Genomic DNA, 18,856 nt, shown 5'->3' with positions numbered 1-18,856 from the left:
TAATAATAATAATAATAAAAAATAATAAAATGTGGCGCCGTGGAGGAGTGGGTTAGGTCGTCAATAGACTTAAGTCAAGTTAAGCAACATTGGGGCTGGTCAGTCGTTGGATGGGTGACCGCTCTCCTCGGCGTTGATTCCTTGGGAAAGGATCTTTACCATAATTTCCTCAGTCTACTCAGCTGTAAATGAGTACCTATCCCTGATGGGGTAGGGTCCAGCTATGGGTTAAATAGCAAAACTCAGCAATGATGGAAAGAAATGAAGGAATAAACGACAACGACGTAAATGGAACCTCTGGCAACAGAGGAGCTTCGTCCGGCAACCAGGTATTCAACCCAATTGAAGGGGAAGACGGTCAGGTACTTGGAGGTCGTCATCCAGCAACTGATCACCACAACGAATGTAATCAACAGCCTGTGATTGGAGCTACAGAAACAAACCAAAGGAAGAAATGGACAAGAGAAGAAAATAAGGAAATATGGAGATGCTACATCAGAAGCAACCCGACGGAGAGAGGATATAGAAGAAGATTGGTCAACATCTGGAATGAGAGGAATAACACCCCCCAAACAGAGCAGAGGCTGGCAGACCAAGTAAGGAACATAAAGAAAAAGAACTGGCTCTCCCCAACAGAAAGAGAAGAACTGGAAAGGGAAATGTCACACGACAACGAATTACACGAAGACGAACTGAGAGAAGATGACACAGAAGTTACTAACAGGTATCATCAGTGAAAGGCTATACAACTACCTAGAGGAGACAAACACCATCCCCCACCAACAGAAAGGCTGCAGAAGGAAGTGTAGGGGCACAAAAGACCAGCTCCTGATAGACAAAATGGTAATGAAGAACAGTAGGAGAAGCATGGCATGGATAGACTATAAGAAAGCCTTCGACATGATACCACACACATGGCTAATAGAATGCCTGAAAATATATGGGGCAGAGGAAAACACCATCAGCTTCCTCAAAAATACAATGCGCAACTGGAATACAATACTTACAAGCTCTGGAATAAGACTAGCAGAGGTTAATATCAGGAGAGGGATCTTCCAGGGCGACTCACTGTCCCCACTACTCTTCGTAGTAGCCATGATTCCCATGACAAAAGTACTACAGAAGATAGATGCCGGGTACCAACTCAAGAAAAGAGGCAACAGAATCAACCATCTGATGTTCATGGACGACATCAAGCTGTATGGTAAGAGTATCAAGGAAATAGATACCCTAATCCAGACTGTAAGGATTGTATCTGGGGACATCAGGATGGAGTTTGGAATAGAAAAATGCGCCTTAGTCAACATACAAAAAGGCAAAGTAACGATAACTGAAGGGATAAAGCTACCAGATGGGAGCAACATCAAACACATAGATGAGACAGGAATAATGGGAATAATGGAAGGAGGGGATATTAAACACCAAGAGATGAAGGACACGATCAGGAAAGAATATATGCAGAGACTCAAGGCGATACTCAAGTCAAAACTCAATGCCGGAAATATGATAAAAGCCATCAACACATGGGCAGTGCCAGTAATCAGATACAGCGCAGGAATAGTGGAATGGACGAAGGCAGAACTCCGCAGCATAGATCAGAAAACTAGGAAACATATGACAATACACAAAGCACTACACCCAAGAGCAAATACGGACAGACTATACATAACACGAAAGGAAGGAGGGAGAGGACTACTAAGTATAGAGGACTGCGTCAACATCGAAATAGAGCACTGGGGCAATATCTGAAAACCAGTGAAGACGTGCTAAAGAGTGCATGGGAAGAAGGACTAATAAAAGTAGACGAAGACCCAGAAATATACAGAGACAGGAAAAAGACAGACAGACAGAGGACTGCACAACAATCAAACCAATGCACGGACAAACACATGAGACAGACTAAAGAACTAGCCAGCGATGACAATTGGCAATGGCTACAGAGGGGAGAGCTAAAGAAGGAAACTGAAAGAATGATAACAGCGGCAAAAGATCAGGCCCTAAGAACCAGATATGTTCAAAGAACGATAGACGGAAATAACATCTCTCCCATATGTAGGAAGTGCAATATGAAAAATGAAACCATAAACCACATAGCAAGTGAATGCCCGGCACTTGCACAGAACCAGTACAAAAAGAGGCATGATTCAGTGGCAAAAGCCCTCCACTGGAGCCTGTGCAAGAAACATCAGCTACCTTGCAGTAATAAGTGGTACGAGCACCAACCTGAAGGAGTGATAGAAAACGATCAGGCAAAGATCCTCTGGGACTATGGTATCAGAACGGATAGGGTGATACGTGCAAACAGACCAGACGTGACGTTGATTGACAAAGCCAAGAAGAAAGTATCACTCATTGATGTCTGGGACACCAGAGTTGAAAGAAGGAGAGGGAAAAAATGGATAAGTATCAAGATCTGAAAATAGAAATAAGAAGGATATGGGTATGCCAGTGGAAATCGTACCCATAATCATATGAGCACTAGGCACGATCCCAAGATCCCTGAAAAGGAATCTAGAAAAACTAGAGGCTGAAGTAGCTCCAGGACTCATGCAGAAGAGTGTGATCCTAGAAACGGCACACATAGTAAGAAAAGTGATGGACTCCTAAGGAGGCAGGATGCAACCCGGAACCCCACACTAAAAATACCACCCAGTCGAATTGGAGGACTGTGATAGAGCAAAAATAATAATAATAATATCTGAAAACCAGTGAAGACGAGTGGCTAAAGAGTGGATGGGAGAAGACTGATAAAAGTAGACGAAGACCCAGAAATATACAGAGACAGGAGGAATGACAAACAGAACAAAGGAATGGCACACAAACCAATATGTAGGAAGTGCAATACGAAAAATGAGACCATAAACCACATAGCAAGCGAATGTCCGGCACTTGCACAGAACCAGTACAAAAAGAGGCATGATTCAGTGGCAAAAGCCCTCCACTGGAGCCTGTGCAAGAAACACCAGCTACCTTGCAGTAATAAGTGGTACGAGCACCAACCTGAAGGAGTGATAGAAAACGATCAGGCAAAGATCATCTGGGACTATGGTATCAGAACAGACAGGGTGATACGTGCAAATAGACCAGACGTGACGTTGATTGACAAAATCAAGAAGAAAGTATCACTCATTGATGTGCGCCTATACCATGGGCCACGCCAGACTTGAAGAGAAAAGAGAGGGTAAAAAATGGCAATAAGAGTCATGCAAGACCTGGAAAATAGAAATAAGAAGGATATGGGATATGGCAGTGGGAAATCGTACCATTATCATAGGAACACCAGGCACGATCCCGAATATCCTGAAAAGGAAACTGGAAAAACTAGAGGCTGAAGTAGATCCACGACTCATGCAGAAAGGTGTGATCCTAGAAACGGCGCACTAGTAAGAAAAGTGATGGACTTCTAATTAGAAGGAGGCAGGATGCAACCCGGAACCCCACACTATAAATACCACACAGTCGAGTTTGAGGACTGTGATAGACACCCCCCCCCCCCACCCCCCCCCCCCCCCCACAAATAATAATAATAATAATGAATATTTTACCATGCATATTCATGGTAATTTGCGTTAAAGACCTCACCTACAATTTAAGCTGTCCATATCTTCTTATGGCAGTCATACAGTCGCAGCAACTTATTTCATTTTGTTTTTATGTAAAATTCAAATTTGGAAATTTAGGACTGACCATAGCTTCCAAAAACTTCTTGATGGCATGTCTCTTGTATGTAGAGAAAATAAAATGTTGAGTCGAATTTCTGCCAGAGCACACCGACTACACCACAGCTGTTCAACAGTTTGTAAACGTAATGCCTTTTAGTTTCCTATTGTGAGGTAGCTAAACGTGAACTGAAAGGAGCATCACTGAAGAGCCGAGCCAAAGGTAATGGGTTTTTATGTGGCTTTCTTGAATTTGACTGGATGCTGTAAAAACCACTTGGGAATGAAATATCACAGGAAGATCAGGCTACGTTCTAACATAGTTGAATCCTACACATGAATGTGCTTCATATGCATGTACTATTTTCTTTACTCTGAATAAAATGTCTTTCTTTGTATTTTACTGCAGTAAACATACCATAGTTGCTAAAGAAACTGTAGGGTTTTCTAAACCCAGGACTTGTACAATTGTAGAATGATTTGAATTTTTCTTGTAAGAAAGAATTTAAAAGATCTTCAGACGTGTGGGTCTTCATGATCAGGGGCCATTTACCTTTAACAAAGTCAAAAGTGACGGCAGAAGAACTGAGATAACCCCACCTGTAGCCCAAGTGAGCAAACAAGGTCAGTGGATGCAGTTCCTTTTGCCTCTGTCATACAATGGTGCAAAAATCACAAGATTAGACAAAAGCAACCATGAAAACAAGATTCGACAAAATTCCATGTTAAAAACTGCATAAATATATGAAATTTCTTTAAAGAATAGTTGCCCCAAAACGGACATAACACCATTTTTTACATCACTTGACACCCTGATTTCATAAATATGTCGTCAGGCAATTCTGGAAGTGGGGCTGGAGTCCATTATTACACGTGTTCTCCATCTAACTTTCCATCATTAACGAAATTAGTATGGATTCTTAGAAGTGTTTCACCTATTTTTTTTTTATTTAGCTCTTGTCAGAACAACTTATGGGAAAAACTTTACTCAGCAAATTTCCACTTACATTAAACACTCCTGAGTTTGTTCCCCAAATAAACTACTGCACCATTGACGTGCGCCATTATAGAAACATAAATAAGTTCAGAGGAGAAATCTTCAATACCATCTCGTTGAATTAAGAAATAAAGACGTAAGCTTCCGCTCGCTAATGATAAGCTTTTTACAAATTCTTGGTCTGACTTGAGTTTCTTAATACCAAGCCAAAAATTATGATCTCAATAAAACCTTACAGGATGCAATGCAATGTGTTATTAGTGTGAATTTTCTCCACAGTACAGAGAATATTGTAATCATACGATTGTATTATATATATAAATGTAAACAAATAACACTGGATCATTGGGAATGTACATATAATAAATCCGGGTTTCGGTGATCTATCCTATTAATCTTCTCGTCAACAATAGGACGTTAACATTATGCCTTGTTGAGTTGAGTAATTGGAGCTGATTGGAGAGTCAAGCATTATCGAAGTATGTCCTACGAGATATGGAAAGGAGGATCATTTTCGTTGAGGGGCTTCGGGACAATGTTAGTGAAGTGTCCCAAAATATTTGTATTAGTTCTTTGACCTTTTTGATGCCATAAATAAATACGGTAAGAACATGTCTTGTTGTCTCGCTAGGCTTATTGAAGGGGATATAAAAGCAAGCTCATCAAAGATAGAAAAATATTTTAAACGAAGTATCCTATAGGCGATTTGAAACTGATTTTGAATTTTGATGATATTAATGAGCTAGTCTAGAAGTGCCCAGGAGAGCATCAAACTTAATAGTATACCTGGAATTACCCAGACCATACCGTTCAATAAAGGTTCATACAAAGACAAGTGGCTAGAAAATTGCCATGAAAATAAAAGAATCGTTGATATTATGAAAATGCATCCATGATCTCTGTAATTTTAACTTATTTTCCATAAGTACTTTCATAGATTTCAAAACGAGCGTCAATTGTGGTCAGTAATATTTGGTCATGAGTCTTTAATGGATGAAAATGTTTAGGGCATGATAAAGATTTAAAGCCTTCTCTTCAAGAGTCTGTGCCTTGATTAGAATTGGAAGATAAAATTTAAGCCAATGGCCGAACGCTGGGACCTTTGAGGTCATTCACAGCTAAAAAAAATAGGTTAAAACAATGGTTAGGGGAAGGTGGAAAGCAGACAGAAAAAAAAGAATATATACAGAGGTACAGTTAAATGGAGTGAAAGAGGTTGCAGCTAGGGGCCGAATAGACGCTGCAATGAACCGTCAGTAATGCCTACAGTGCAAGGCGCATGGTGCACAGACGGCATTATTCCCCTTGATTAGAATTGTTAGTTATCATGTCATTTGCCCTAATTCTTTCATGAAGTATTCTTTGATCTCCACTGGACTACACTAACTAAGCAGAGAAAAATTTCTGAAAAAATTGGAATTAACAATATGTTTAAGATAATATTTTTAGAAATAAGTGAATATAGTCGACAGAAAGTTCCTCGTTGGACGATTGGATTTCGGGCTCGGCCAACGCGGAACCAGAGGAATTTATTTCTGGTGATAGAAATTCATTTCTCGATATAATGTGGTTCGGATCCCACAATAAGCTGTAGGTCCCGTTGCTAGGTAACCAATTGGTTTCTAGCTATGTAGGAATATCTAGTCCTTCGGGCCAGCCTTAGGAGAGCTGTTATTCAGCTCAGTAGTCTGGTAAAACTAAGATATACTTAACTTTTTTATAGTCTACAGAGTCCATATCTATCCATAAGAATGTTGCTCTTCATTTTAGTTAATAATTCACAAATTCGAGCAAAGATAATTACTATACGGGTTAAGGAGAAATAATCGAAACTAGACTGCCTGATGCAACTTTTAACCATAGACTTTTAATGCATGCAATACAAGCATTAAAACAAGTACCTCAAAGCGCTTATGTAAATATGTGTATGAACAGCTTATATTCAATCGGCCAGTCTAACAGTGATGAGTAGAATATACATATTCTCTAATGCTAAAAAGTTTCCAAACTGAACCCAAATTTTGACTAAAAATCCTAAAAGCTTAATGAACAAAAACCAGACGTTTAGGCAATGCAATGGGTCTAAACCTAACTAATTTTTTTGTAGTTTATTTTCAGGCTATCAAAGAACAATTTTTTCAATGATTACGCACGGTAACTTCAAACCCATTTTGAAGTATAGATCTAGATTATCCCGTAACTACATCTAGATAAATATATTTATCATCCGATTTTAATCAAATAGTAATGTATGCATTAAAAACATTTGTTTACTAATACTGGCTAAGCAAGAAATATTGTGTGATTATAATTTAGGAATCTGAGTTGTCTACGTATTTTCCTCTCTATATCCAAATATAACTGTATTTCGAAATCAAGTTTTAATTAATTTCTTCATGATAGCTTGTAAAAGGTATTGCAATCAGGATTTATACTTTGATTATATAACTTACCTTAAAAAAATAGTAATATGGTTTTGGAAAATTAAAAAATATATACAACACAACTCTATGTCCGTAGGGAGTACAAATACTAAAACATAGTTTGCGGGAAAAAAATCTTTACAGACAAAGAATTTAAATCCTGTAAAGCGAAGTAATTCTTCAAGCGTACCTAATGCACAAGGCAAAACAAAAGGCACCCCCCCCCCCCCACCACACAAAAAAAAGAAAAAAGAAAAGAGAGAGTCGGAAGCTCTGAGCGTAAAGGGATATCATTCAGAACAAGGATTCCACAGAGCACTAATAATCGTTACCTTCAAGCGTGTAACCTAACGCCTATAAAATGCCCCACAACACACACATTCGCGTGGATCGTTTTCCTTTTTTTTTTTTTTTTTTTTTTATTGTGTAACATTCAGTACTTGCAGACCCATTCTGTTTGAATTCATTGCTATCAGAAATATACTGGAAATTCGTCAGATAAAATGCATTTTTTTACTTCATAAAAATCTCTTATATATTCCACTACTAGCTTTGATAATTTAATGGTAGATCTAGGGTACCTATCCACGGTGGCCTAGACTATGGCAGTTGTGGTTTTTCTATGCAATTTTACCTTTACCTACTGAACAAGAATTTTAAGTCATATTTATTCGGACGATGGTAATTAACCCCCTAGAGGCCAGTACTAAAGACGGCGAAATATATTGGACGCCCCAATCCCTAGTGGATGTCGTATCCACGGTTACGTTCCTTGCAGTCCGTGCGGACTGCTTCTGTAGAAATACCATGCTTTTCTCACTCTCTCTTGGAGTCTCCGATCTGCACTCGCTTTTTGTTTTCTTTCTGCTGCTTGGCCGTCCATTTACAGAAAACGGCCCGTCGACCTCCAAATCCGAAAATTGATCAGAAACCGCCGGAGGGCAAAATGAAGCTAATTAAATGGGTAAGCAAGAGAAAGTCACTGTCAGTCCGGGTCAGACCTTCCTACAAAAACGCTCAAGTTCAGAGCGCCTCGCATCTGCAGTGCCCCTTTCTGTCCCCTGCCCTTGTTCTTGTTCCAACGTGTTGCCTATGCTGGATCAGTGGCTGACGAATCCAGAGCGAAATTCCCTTCTTCGTCGGCGCCTTTGAAAAGTAGAATCCAACGACCAAATACGGTGAGGTACACGTTGGCTGTCATTTTTTTTCACTTTTTATATTTATTTCTTCATTTTCCTATTTCCGTGCTCGTGCGACCGTTCATAGTAATCCCTTGTTATCCCCCCACAGCTGAGCTCCCTTATTCTATCAAGCTAAACTAATCTAAGAGATGTGGTTCCCTTGTCTGTGAATTAATAATTGCTTGAATGACCTCCCGGTATTAATAGTGCTAAGATGATTTGCTAAGGGAGATAACATAAGCCAGTGTCTGTTTCACATCCTCCCACTCAATACTATAACGTTCTGTGGAGTAATGAATTATTTCTTGCCCTTTGAGAGAATTCTGAGAACGTAAGATTTATATTAAACCAAGTCTGAATATTTGGCGGCATCACTGCACATGTTCAATCATTCGTGTTTCATATACGTGTTTATAGAGCAATACGCGTTTCAGATATGCCATCGCCTTCATAACCTGCTGTGAGAGGTGGATCTCCCTTCTCCTTGAAAACGCGCTGGGCCCTATATCCGCACTCCAATGCCTCGGCACGAGTTTGAACCCGACCACGACGTGTTTCCAGTGCGACAAGCAGCTGTTTTCATAATAAGTAGCACCCTTACTGGATAGAATACCTGCCAGGATTTATTCCTACTTGTGTGAACTGTGTGAAATAAAGTCATTTAAAGTAATTTACTGGCTTCCTGGCGACCTTCGCTTTGTTTTCAATGTAATCAGACGGTAAGATCTATCATTTGTTACATTTGGTTACATAGTTGGTTCTGGGTAAGTGGCCACTAAGGCAAACACTAAAGTAATAACCATTTCATCTCGCCAAATTCCACCAAGTATGTAACACATACACACACACACACACACACACATACTATACATATATATATATATATATATATATATATATATATATATATAGATATTATATATATATACATATATATACCCATCTAACAGTTGAAAATATTTATGCATGCCACATAGACAAAAATATAAAAGTCCTATTCCTGTATGTAAATTTAAAAGAGGCAAATGGACAGATGCTGTAAGGAATGAGCATTCTGAATACTCTCTGAAAAGTCAGAGCAGAGGAGAGGGAAGCCTGAATGACACAGGAGTGAAACGAAATATGTTTCAAGTAAGGAACTGGTGTTTATGCAGTGAAGAGATGTGAGAATAAAAATGAATTGAGAACTTCGATGCTAAACATCTTGGTGAAAGTTCAAAATAACGAATGAATATATGACCAAATTGCCGATTGGAGAATGCAGCTTTGAACAACAATCATATTATAATATCAAAATACTACGTCGACAGAAAAATAATGTACAATGATTACATATTAGAACTGGAATATGAAATGTAGCCCAGTCGCCAAGCTCTGGGAACTCGGAGGCCATTCAGCACTGAAAATGCTGTTGGAATATGAAATGTGTCCCAGTCGCCAAGCTCCGGGATCTCAGAGGCCATTCAGCTCTGAAAATGCTGTTGAAACAATAGTCAGGAGACGGTGGAAAGTAAAATGGAAGAAAGAGAATATGAATGGCGGTATAGTAAATGGAATGAAAGGGACGCTGTAAAGAACCTTGATTAATGCCTTCAGTGCCCTTGGGTTAATTGCACTGACCTACTACCCTCTACGGGAAATCAAAACATATTTACGTACTTAATTAAAAGAATCTCTTACTCACAGTTCTCTATGTTGTTGGGAAAATATTATCCTAAACCTAGAAGACTCGACCTAGAAACAAAGGTAAAATACACATTTATTCTATAAGGGAGACGTATTAGCTAAACATTAAATATGTCAAGTGGAATTCCTAACTAGCTTAATGGTTTGAATGAGGAATTTCAAGATCTCTTCAGAATATCTGCAAGGCATTGTTTAGGCAAGTTCGCAAACCTAATATAGCATATAAGTTGGGAAAATATTATCCTAAACCTAGAAGACGCGACCTAGAAACAAAGGTAAAATACACATTTATTCTATAAGGGAGACGTATTAGCTAAACATTAAATATGTCAAGTGAAATTCCTAACTAGCTTAATGGTTCGAGTAAGGAATTTCAAGATCTCTTCAGATATCTGCAAGGCATTGTTTAGGCAAGTTCGCAAACCTAATATAGCATATCAGTATGGAGTTTTCCTAAAATCCATTCTGGAGGAATGTCAGTCCAATAAGGCTTAGTATGGAGAGAAGTATTTTGATTAAAAAATGTAGGGTATTTATTAAAAAAACAAGTTTCTCAATACTTAGTCATTTTCAAGGGGCTTCACTCTGTCTTACGGTGCTCAATCTCATTTTGCTAAGGTTATTAAAGTATGGGATGATTACTGGAGGCTAAATTTGATAATAGTCTAATATACGCTTAACCATATAATGGTAACATATCAGATTGCATGAGAACGCAATCTTATGAAATAGATATATCAAAGTGAACCTTTAATACATATTGATACCATTACTATCCTTAATCCACTGACCAATGAATCTTGGTTTTTGCTAAAATCTTTTCGCTAAAATCTTGAGCAGTGTTTATTAAATACCAAGTGATGCGCCTTCCGTTAAGGCTAATGTTTTGATCCTTCAAAATTTTCATAATCGAAAGCTTCTATAAAAAATATGAAAAATCAGATATAGTTTCAAATCATTCAAATTCCTTACTAAATACAGACGAATTTCACGAAATGCACAGTCGTTTATTTATGTTCTTAGAAAGGTAAAATAGTACAAGCAATCAAGTGACATTGACAATCCTAAATAGTTCTGAAAGAAATATTGCCTCGTAACAGGAAACACAAAACATTGGAAATTCATTTGTAGATGATGCTGCCTCATGATATGAAAACGGAGTTCCCTAAAAAATCACGAAAGCTTCAAAAAGTCGATACATTGTACTTCATTTTCTAGGAGATAGGGAAATAATCTCACTCTCCATATTGTTGTCTTTCACGTCAAATCATCAAGTACCTCCACTATGAAGGACAGCGCCGTCAGTGTACCTCACGCGGTGTGCTGTAGGTATTATTTCAAGGTTCTTTGCAGCGCTCTTTCGCCCTAGCTGCAACCCCTTTCATTCCTTTTGCTCTACCCCCGTTCATATTATCTTTCTTCCATCTTACTTTCCACCGTCTCCTAACAATTGTTTCAATATTAATTCCAGCGCTGAATAACCTTATATGTCCCAGCGCATGGCCTCTGGGCCTAGATTTTATATTCAAGATCAAATTAACGTGGAAGCATTAGCCATGGTGTTTTGACGTGCTATTGATTCTTTTTCCAAAATGATAAGAAGACAATCATTCTGAAATGGAAAGAAATAGGTGAAGAATTAATCAAAACAGACACAACTTGAGAATCTCGGTAAAACGCAGGAAAATATGCGAGTGAGGATTATGATTTTGCAACGATAATACTAATGTAGTCAAAGATCATGCAGCATTGAGTCAAGCCGATATTGGAAATAGGAGAAAGCTTCGTACCGTGCGACACTTACAGAATCGGAAATGAATGTAGAAAATAATCCTAACATGACTGAGTGGTTGGGGATTTATTCTACGTCATTGACGAAGAAGATAACTCAAATGTGATATGTTTCCTGCTCATTGTACGCGATGCGACATAGATCAGAAATCAAAACCATCAAATGAGTCGCTGCTGAAGGGCTTGAAAAAGTTGAAGGTTTAAATATATATTTTTCCGAGCAACTTTCTGAGCATTATCGCCCAGGATAACACTCCACACATCAAGATTTCTGAGAACACCGACCATAACTGAAATCGGAAAGTGTGAGGCTAAGTTGAACGCGAATTATTCTGAAAATCGTCAAATGCTCTCCACGATGCATCTGAAACACTAGACATCGAATTCTTTTGGAGGGAGACTGTCAGATACAGACATATCTACGACCACGCATATCACGCGACAAGTCACATGTTTCGGGCGGTATGTTAATCAGTGTGGAGAAATTCGTCGATTTTCAGAAGACAAGTCTCCTCCCGTGTTTAACGCGGCTCAGCCAGAAAATATAATTCTGTACACGTTCTGTACCAGTTTAGATACGCACGAATTATTTTTTTTATAGCTTATGAAATTTTAATCAGTTGATATCGAAATAAATCACATGTAATATAGAGAAAAAAAAGTATAGTAACATCTTTTAGTTCTCTTCTGTATATTATAACAAATTTCTTTGATTCACACACTTGCAATCCGGCCGCTGCTGATGCCATCGTGGTTGGAAAGAAATAAAGGAAGAAAGAAAGAGAGAACTCAGTAGAGGGTGTCAGAGATGTTGCTCCAATTGCTCAGTACAATAACACTTTTTGAAATGCCATGGAGTTTCATTGTTATAAGCATAATGAATGTACTTGCCTTCAGGGAATAGAAAAAGTACACATGGGTGACTGGCTTAAAATTATGGTAGCTACTTGAACTCTTAAGCTTTTTAATTGAAAAAAAATTGTATCTGTATATTAATATAAATATGAATTGTTATAATATTGGAGACTGCACCAAATACTGCATTTAATATTTGAAAAACTTTTGCTTTTATAATATCTGCCGTCTTCCTTCACGATGATGTTTTTGTAAAGGTCTCACCGGAATTATACTTGTTTTCATGATGATTTGTACTTGTTTTCATTTCACCCACTGTCTGAGACCGATTCGAGGAGTATTGCCCTAGTATGCACGTCACTGGGTCTTTAGGGCAACTGACTAACAATGGCTGGTTAGTTGGTTCAAATTAAACTGCACGGACCCTTGCTCAAAGGTCGCCCGAAAATGTGATAAGGTATGAGAGTAGGAAGTCTGGCGTGGACCACTGAACTCTCATTAACTATCAGAGGCTCAACAATGGCTGCGATAACAGGCAGCTCTGGCTTCATGCAGACTAACATAGGTCATATTATCCACCATGGGATTCATTCAAGCCTGCACATTAATCCGCTACCGTATCGGATGGTTGCAATTATAGCAGGAAGCAAAAATAGTTTAACTCATTTACTTATAAATGATTTTGGCACTTTAAGAAATAGCATTTCTAGAATTTCTAACTTAAATATATCAGCACACGTTACTTTTATTTCTGTATTATAAACCAATTTATCATTGTACAAAATGCTCAGAAAAGACTTTCTCTTGAGCACGGATACTAAGACGTTTTGACAAACGATTAAGAGGTAGGACCAAATGACAGTGAGGGGCGAAAACTTCAAGGAGACATAATATTTTATATATTAAAGTCTCCTGCTTTAATTTGTGTCATAATCAGGCATTTTCTTCTTCTATTTTCATGCAATGAAATGATTAAACTTTATTGTTCTCTAAATTTTTTATTACTTGGGTTAGGATAAAAAACATGGAATTATTCATAGCTACTTTTCAATATCTAATGACAATAAGCCTTTTCGTTGGGGTGTTTCTGATATTTTTAAAAATAATTTTATATCTAAGTCTCACTTTTCACAAAATCAATTGGAAAATTAAAGCATATGATTTACATATTTGAATGGCTAATAGGTTACCATGTATCTATAACCAACATTCTTTTATTCCTTTACAGAAAGTCTTCGAATGAATCGATCAGGTGATACTTCATATGACATTAATAACAAAGAGGCCACGACAGAAATCTACGTCAAAAGAAAGCGCAGGTTTAGAGACAAGAGCTAAATACAAATGAAAAAGTTTTCCCACCATTGTATAAGAATCAACAAAAACGTCTTTCAGGAGGTATTCATTTGGACGGCCGCTCCTCTCGAGGGAAGCCTGGCACATCCACGGCTTCTCCCTTTTTTGAAATTTGACATCAAAGAGCCACGCAATCTGGTTAGGTCGTATTTAAAAATATCTTTTTCGGAGAATGGTCCCCCCTAAATATGGCGTTACTACGGATTCTTCTCATTAATTATCCGTTCACGGCGGCGGGGATGTAAAGCAGCAGGAGCGTAGAGCCCCTCCCCCTCCCCCCGCCCCCAGCCGCCTTCCCCCCCCCCCACAAAAAAAAAAATCAGGAATGGCGTGCACGCATCGTCAGTGTCTTTTTTTTTTTTTTTTTTTTTTAACTCTGTCCCTATCTCTATTTCACTCTTCCTCTTTTGATGTTTTCTTTTATCTTTTTCTTTGATTGTATTTTTTCCTCTTGACCTTTTTTCTCATCTTCCTGTTTACTTGCACTAATTAGGTGCTTGAAATGTGATCAGGAAAAATTAAAGATACTTATTAATACCTTAACATGATATAAAATGCAAAGGTATTATCCTATTTACATAAAAGTGAGACCAATTAACATGCAGGGGGTCCGGCGGACAGCTACTCGAGCGATAATGTGAGCATTAAATTATCGCTGAATTATTTTGGGTCTCGTTCGAATTAATAATCTAGAAGGTAATCACATCAGTTAATTAATATTTCAACCCTCCTTACGTTACTGAAAGAGAGAGAGAGAGAGAGAGAGAGAGAGAGAGAGAGAGAGAGAGAGAGAACTCTGTAACTAAAATGGTTTTAGCTTCTATAAAAAGACAGATTTTTTTCAACCTTGTACTTTTTTATCTCTTTCACTTCTGTCTCAATTCCTTTCAAAAACTAGAATGAAAAGAAAGGCTGTAATATAGGAAATTAACTTCAAACTTTAGTGCTCTTTAGCTTCACCTCAGTTATGATTTCAGAACAGTCAACGCGGTAGTAAAATTCAGTTTACTACCTAACACAAATCTGTGCTCGAGTAATACTTTACCCAGACTGCATTGCATAAATAAGTCAGATCTCACCAACGTATCGCCTGATCCTCTGTCAATAAACAACAAGCACTCAGAGTCTACTCATATTAAATTAAAGGCGGCCGGGGGCTGTACGGACATACCTAAATAATTTAAATTCCATTTACTGAAACCTTAAAAAGAAAGGGTCGAACTTTTACCTTGACTGCGTCGTAACTGGCCTGGAGTAGTTTTTTTAATTTTGGTTTGATAAAAGTTCTGTGGCAGTTTGCCCCCCCACCCCCTGAATCCTTTGTTTAGAGAAAGCCTTTAGTATTCACCAAAACACTGAAAAAAAAGTGTTAAAGCTTCAAAAAACTGTTTTCAACAAAAAACTCAAAGCAATCATAAGAAAATTAGTGATCTCGAGAAAACCTTTGAATATATATATTGTTCAAGATTTAAGCCAGGACTAAGTAAGGTAACACCCTTTAGAAAGGAATTTATATAAAATTTCATTCATTCTCGAGCTACCCCTCTCAACTGGAAGCCTCCGTTCTCTCTAAACCATCTCTTCTAGTCCTATTGGTTGCCTGGAATTAATCTCCTCAGGTATTCTGCAAGAGGTGGAGCATCTCGAGGCCCGAGATATTAAAAACGAAAAGACAATTGCAGCTCGTTTTATATACGGGCTGCTCTACGAACAAGAGCCCGTGCTGGCACAAGCCCAGCTTAATCTCAAACAACAACATGCAGCTCGCTGTCAGAGGCGTCCCAGACCTCAAGACGCTCTCGCCTGCAGAAGCGTTAACATCCCTTTCCCCCTTTTGCTTACCTGCTCCTCTGGGGATCTCACACATGTACCTTTATCGTCCATAGTGTGTGCCCTGATCAGCAAATCAGAAGACAGCAAGACTACGGATCTCCAGGTACTGTAGAGAATAATTTCAAGTGCAGTTAGTGATTGGTTTTTATGCCTTTCTCTGCTTTTCGTTTCATTCTTTCCAAGGTGACTTCCCCCTTCCTGGCTCAGATTCTCACTTCCTTATTTGTATTCCCTTCATGATGCTAGTAGTGATTTTAAAATATCCCCTAGTTAATCAAGCAACGTAGGGTTCCTTTCTGTATAAGCTCCCAGTCACTCTATGGCCCCTGTGAGTGACCTCTGATATGAAATACTAAGAGAAAGTAGTGTTTAACGCTTCCTCCCCTTGTCCATTGCCTTAGTACTGATGCTAGATTGCAATCTCTTTCCAGACAAATATCGTGCCTGGTTGGGAGAGGAAATTTGGGGACCCTTGGATACGACGATTGTATTTATAGATAACCCGCTCTGCACAAATCACATCTTTGTCTGGATAATTTCCAGCCATGTGTTCCGGTGGAGCGCAAATCAACCACCTTTATTTATTTCTGGACCTACTTGAGACCCGGTCACCATTAAGGTGAGAATTGCTGCTCATGTAATTTAAATGTAAATATAGTTAATTTAAACTAAAGTCCAAAGCTTTATGTAAGTTCTTCTCTTCATTAATATCAGCCTTCAGCCGTAGATTTTGTTTGTTATAACCTCGTTCTCTTTTATAAGGGTTTTTTAGGAGTGTCAGAAAGTCACATTCGCCAATTTAGTAGTGAGGGAACGAGAAATTTATAGAAAATATAAATATATATAATATGTTATATATTATATAGTATAAACAACATGGTGGCACCAGAAGGTACAGTAAGGATTAAGCCGAGGATGCTCCCGGAAGTACAAGCTGATCTCTGTCTCTGTCTCTGTCACTCTCTTTGTATGCATATATATGTAATATATTATAGACCTATAAGTATATGTATATCCATATATACGTATATAATATATATATATAATTTATATTAATTGTTTATATAATTACATTATTTATTATTTAATATATACAATTATATATTAAAATTAATAAAGATATGTTATATATCTATTTTCTAATATATTATATATACATAATAATAATTAATTATAATTATAATAAATATAATAATTATATATATATTTATAATAATAAATATATAATAAACCGTTTTAAACCAACACACAACACAAAAAAACATACAACCACACCACCACCACACACACCCCCACAACACACACCACCAAAAAAATATTTATTAATAATATATATAATAAATTATAATAAATATAAAAATAAATAATAATTTAATTATATTATTAAATATTATATTTTTTATTTTTAATACGGTATAATATTTTATAAAATTGCTGTTTAAATAAAAAAAAACACCCACACACAACAAATTACAAACACACCACAACCACCAATAATAAATATTATATATATAATATATAATTTATAATATTATATATTGATTAATAATTATAATTTATTTTATATTTATATATAATGGTATTAATTATACATATATAGGGTTTTTAAATATAAATGCCCTAATATAATGGTTATAAAATATATTATATTATATTATATAATATAATATAATTTAATAATATTATATATGTGTGTGTGTGTGTGTGTGTGTTTTATTTATACATAGATATATATATATATATATATATATATATATATATATATATATATATATATTATATAGTATTCTTTCAGCTTCATGAGGAAAGAGAGTTAGACCAAGAGATGACACAGATTTCGTGAATGTGAGGCCAGTAGTTGAAGAGTCCAGTTGTGAAATTGTTCAAAGGTGAAGAGGAATTTGCAAACAGAAGACGAAAGGGACGCGTAACTATGATGATGCCTTCAAGAGGGAACTATCGAGTAAGGACTAACGGGCAAATTGATGGAAATGAATGAAAAGAACAGTTATACCAAGCATTCTTTTGAAAATGATGCTAAATTTAGATCCAGCAGAAACTTTCACAAGAAAATACGAATAATCAGAATTCGACCGAAGAGCTTTTGGTGAATGAGAAATGGATGATTGTCGGAACAGTCTTCAGACCCTTTGGAGGTAATATCCTGTGAAAATGAAAAATTTTCTGAGCTCGATTAAATCCTTGACATGAATTATGACATTCAATTATATATATATATATATATATATATATATATATATATATATATATATATATATATATATATATATCTATATACGTATATATATATATATATATACTACATATTATATATATATATATTATATATATATGCACACACACACTCATATATATAGATATATATATATATATTATATATATATATATATATATATATATATATATATATATATATAACCATTTTGTCCGAAAACAGAAGTAGTAAATAAATGTATGATTAATAATCGAAAAATAATGTTATTACTGGACATAATGTCAAGCCTCTCGCCATATACGTACTATAACAAAAAATACAATCGTCAAAAAGTAGTTAAAATGCCTTAGCCTGAAAGACACTGAAAACGTCGTGTCTGCGTTTCTGATTTCTTGGCTGCTGCACACTAAAGTTGCTTAGGATAATAAGTTAAAAAAATAGTCGCGGAATGATTTTTCTAAATTTAAAGGTCGCTAAATTTCGCTTACGCACCAACGACCACTCGGTGGTTTCTTAATGAATCGCAATGTGATGATATACGTCCTACAAGGCAAACCACACTTCTCTCTCTCTCTCTCTCTCTCTCTCTCTCTCTCTCCTTCCCCCCCCTTCTTCCCACACACATACACACACGTCTCTATATGTATGCGTGTGTGTCTGTGTGTACGTATGTGTATACGTTTATAAGTATATGTGCCTGACTGTATGTGATTTTTGTTTACGCATATGTCGGAAGAAATATCCGGCACCAGATTTACTATTAAGGCCAGCATTTTTGAGGTAAAAGACAAATGTTCTTCGATTAGTTCAGATGTCGCTGTTGATTGAGCCGAATCCTG

The sequence above is a fragment of the Macrobrachium nipponense genome, chromosome 5 (assembly GCF_015104395.2).
Source record: "Macrobrachium nipponense isolate FS-2020 chromosome 5, ASM1510439v2, whole genome shotgun sequence".
Classification (NCBI taxonomy): Eukaryota; Metazoa; Arthropoda; class Malacostraca; order Decapoda; family Palaemonidae; genus Macrobrachium; species Macrobrachium nipponense.
This window is presented reverse-complemented; position numbering follows the sequence as displayed.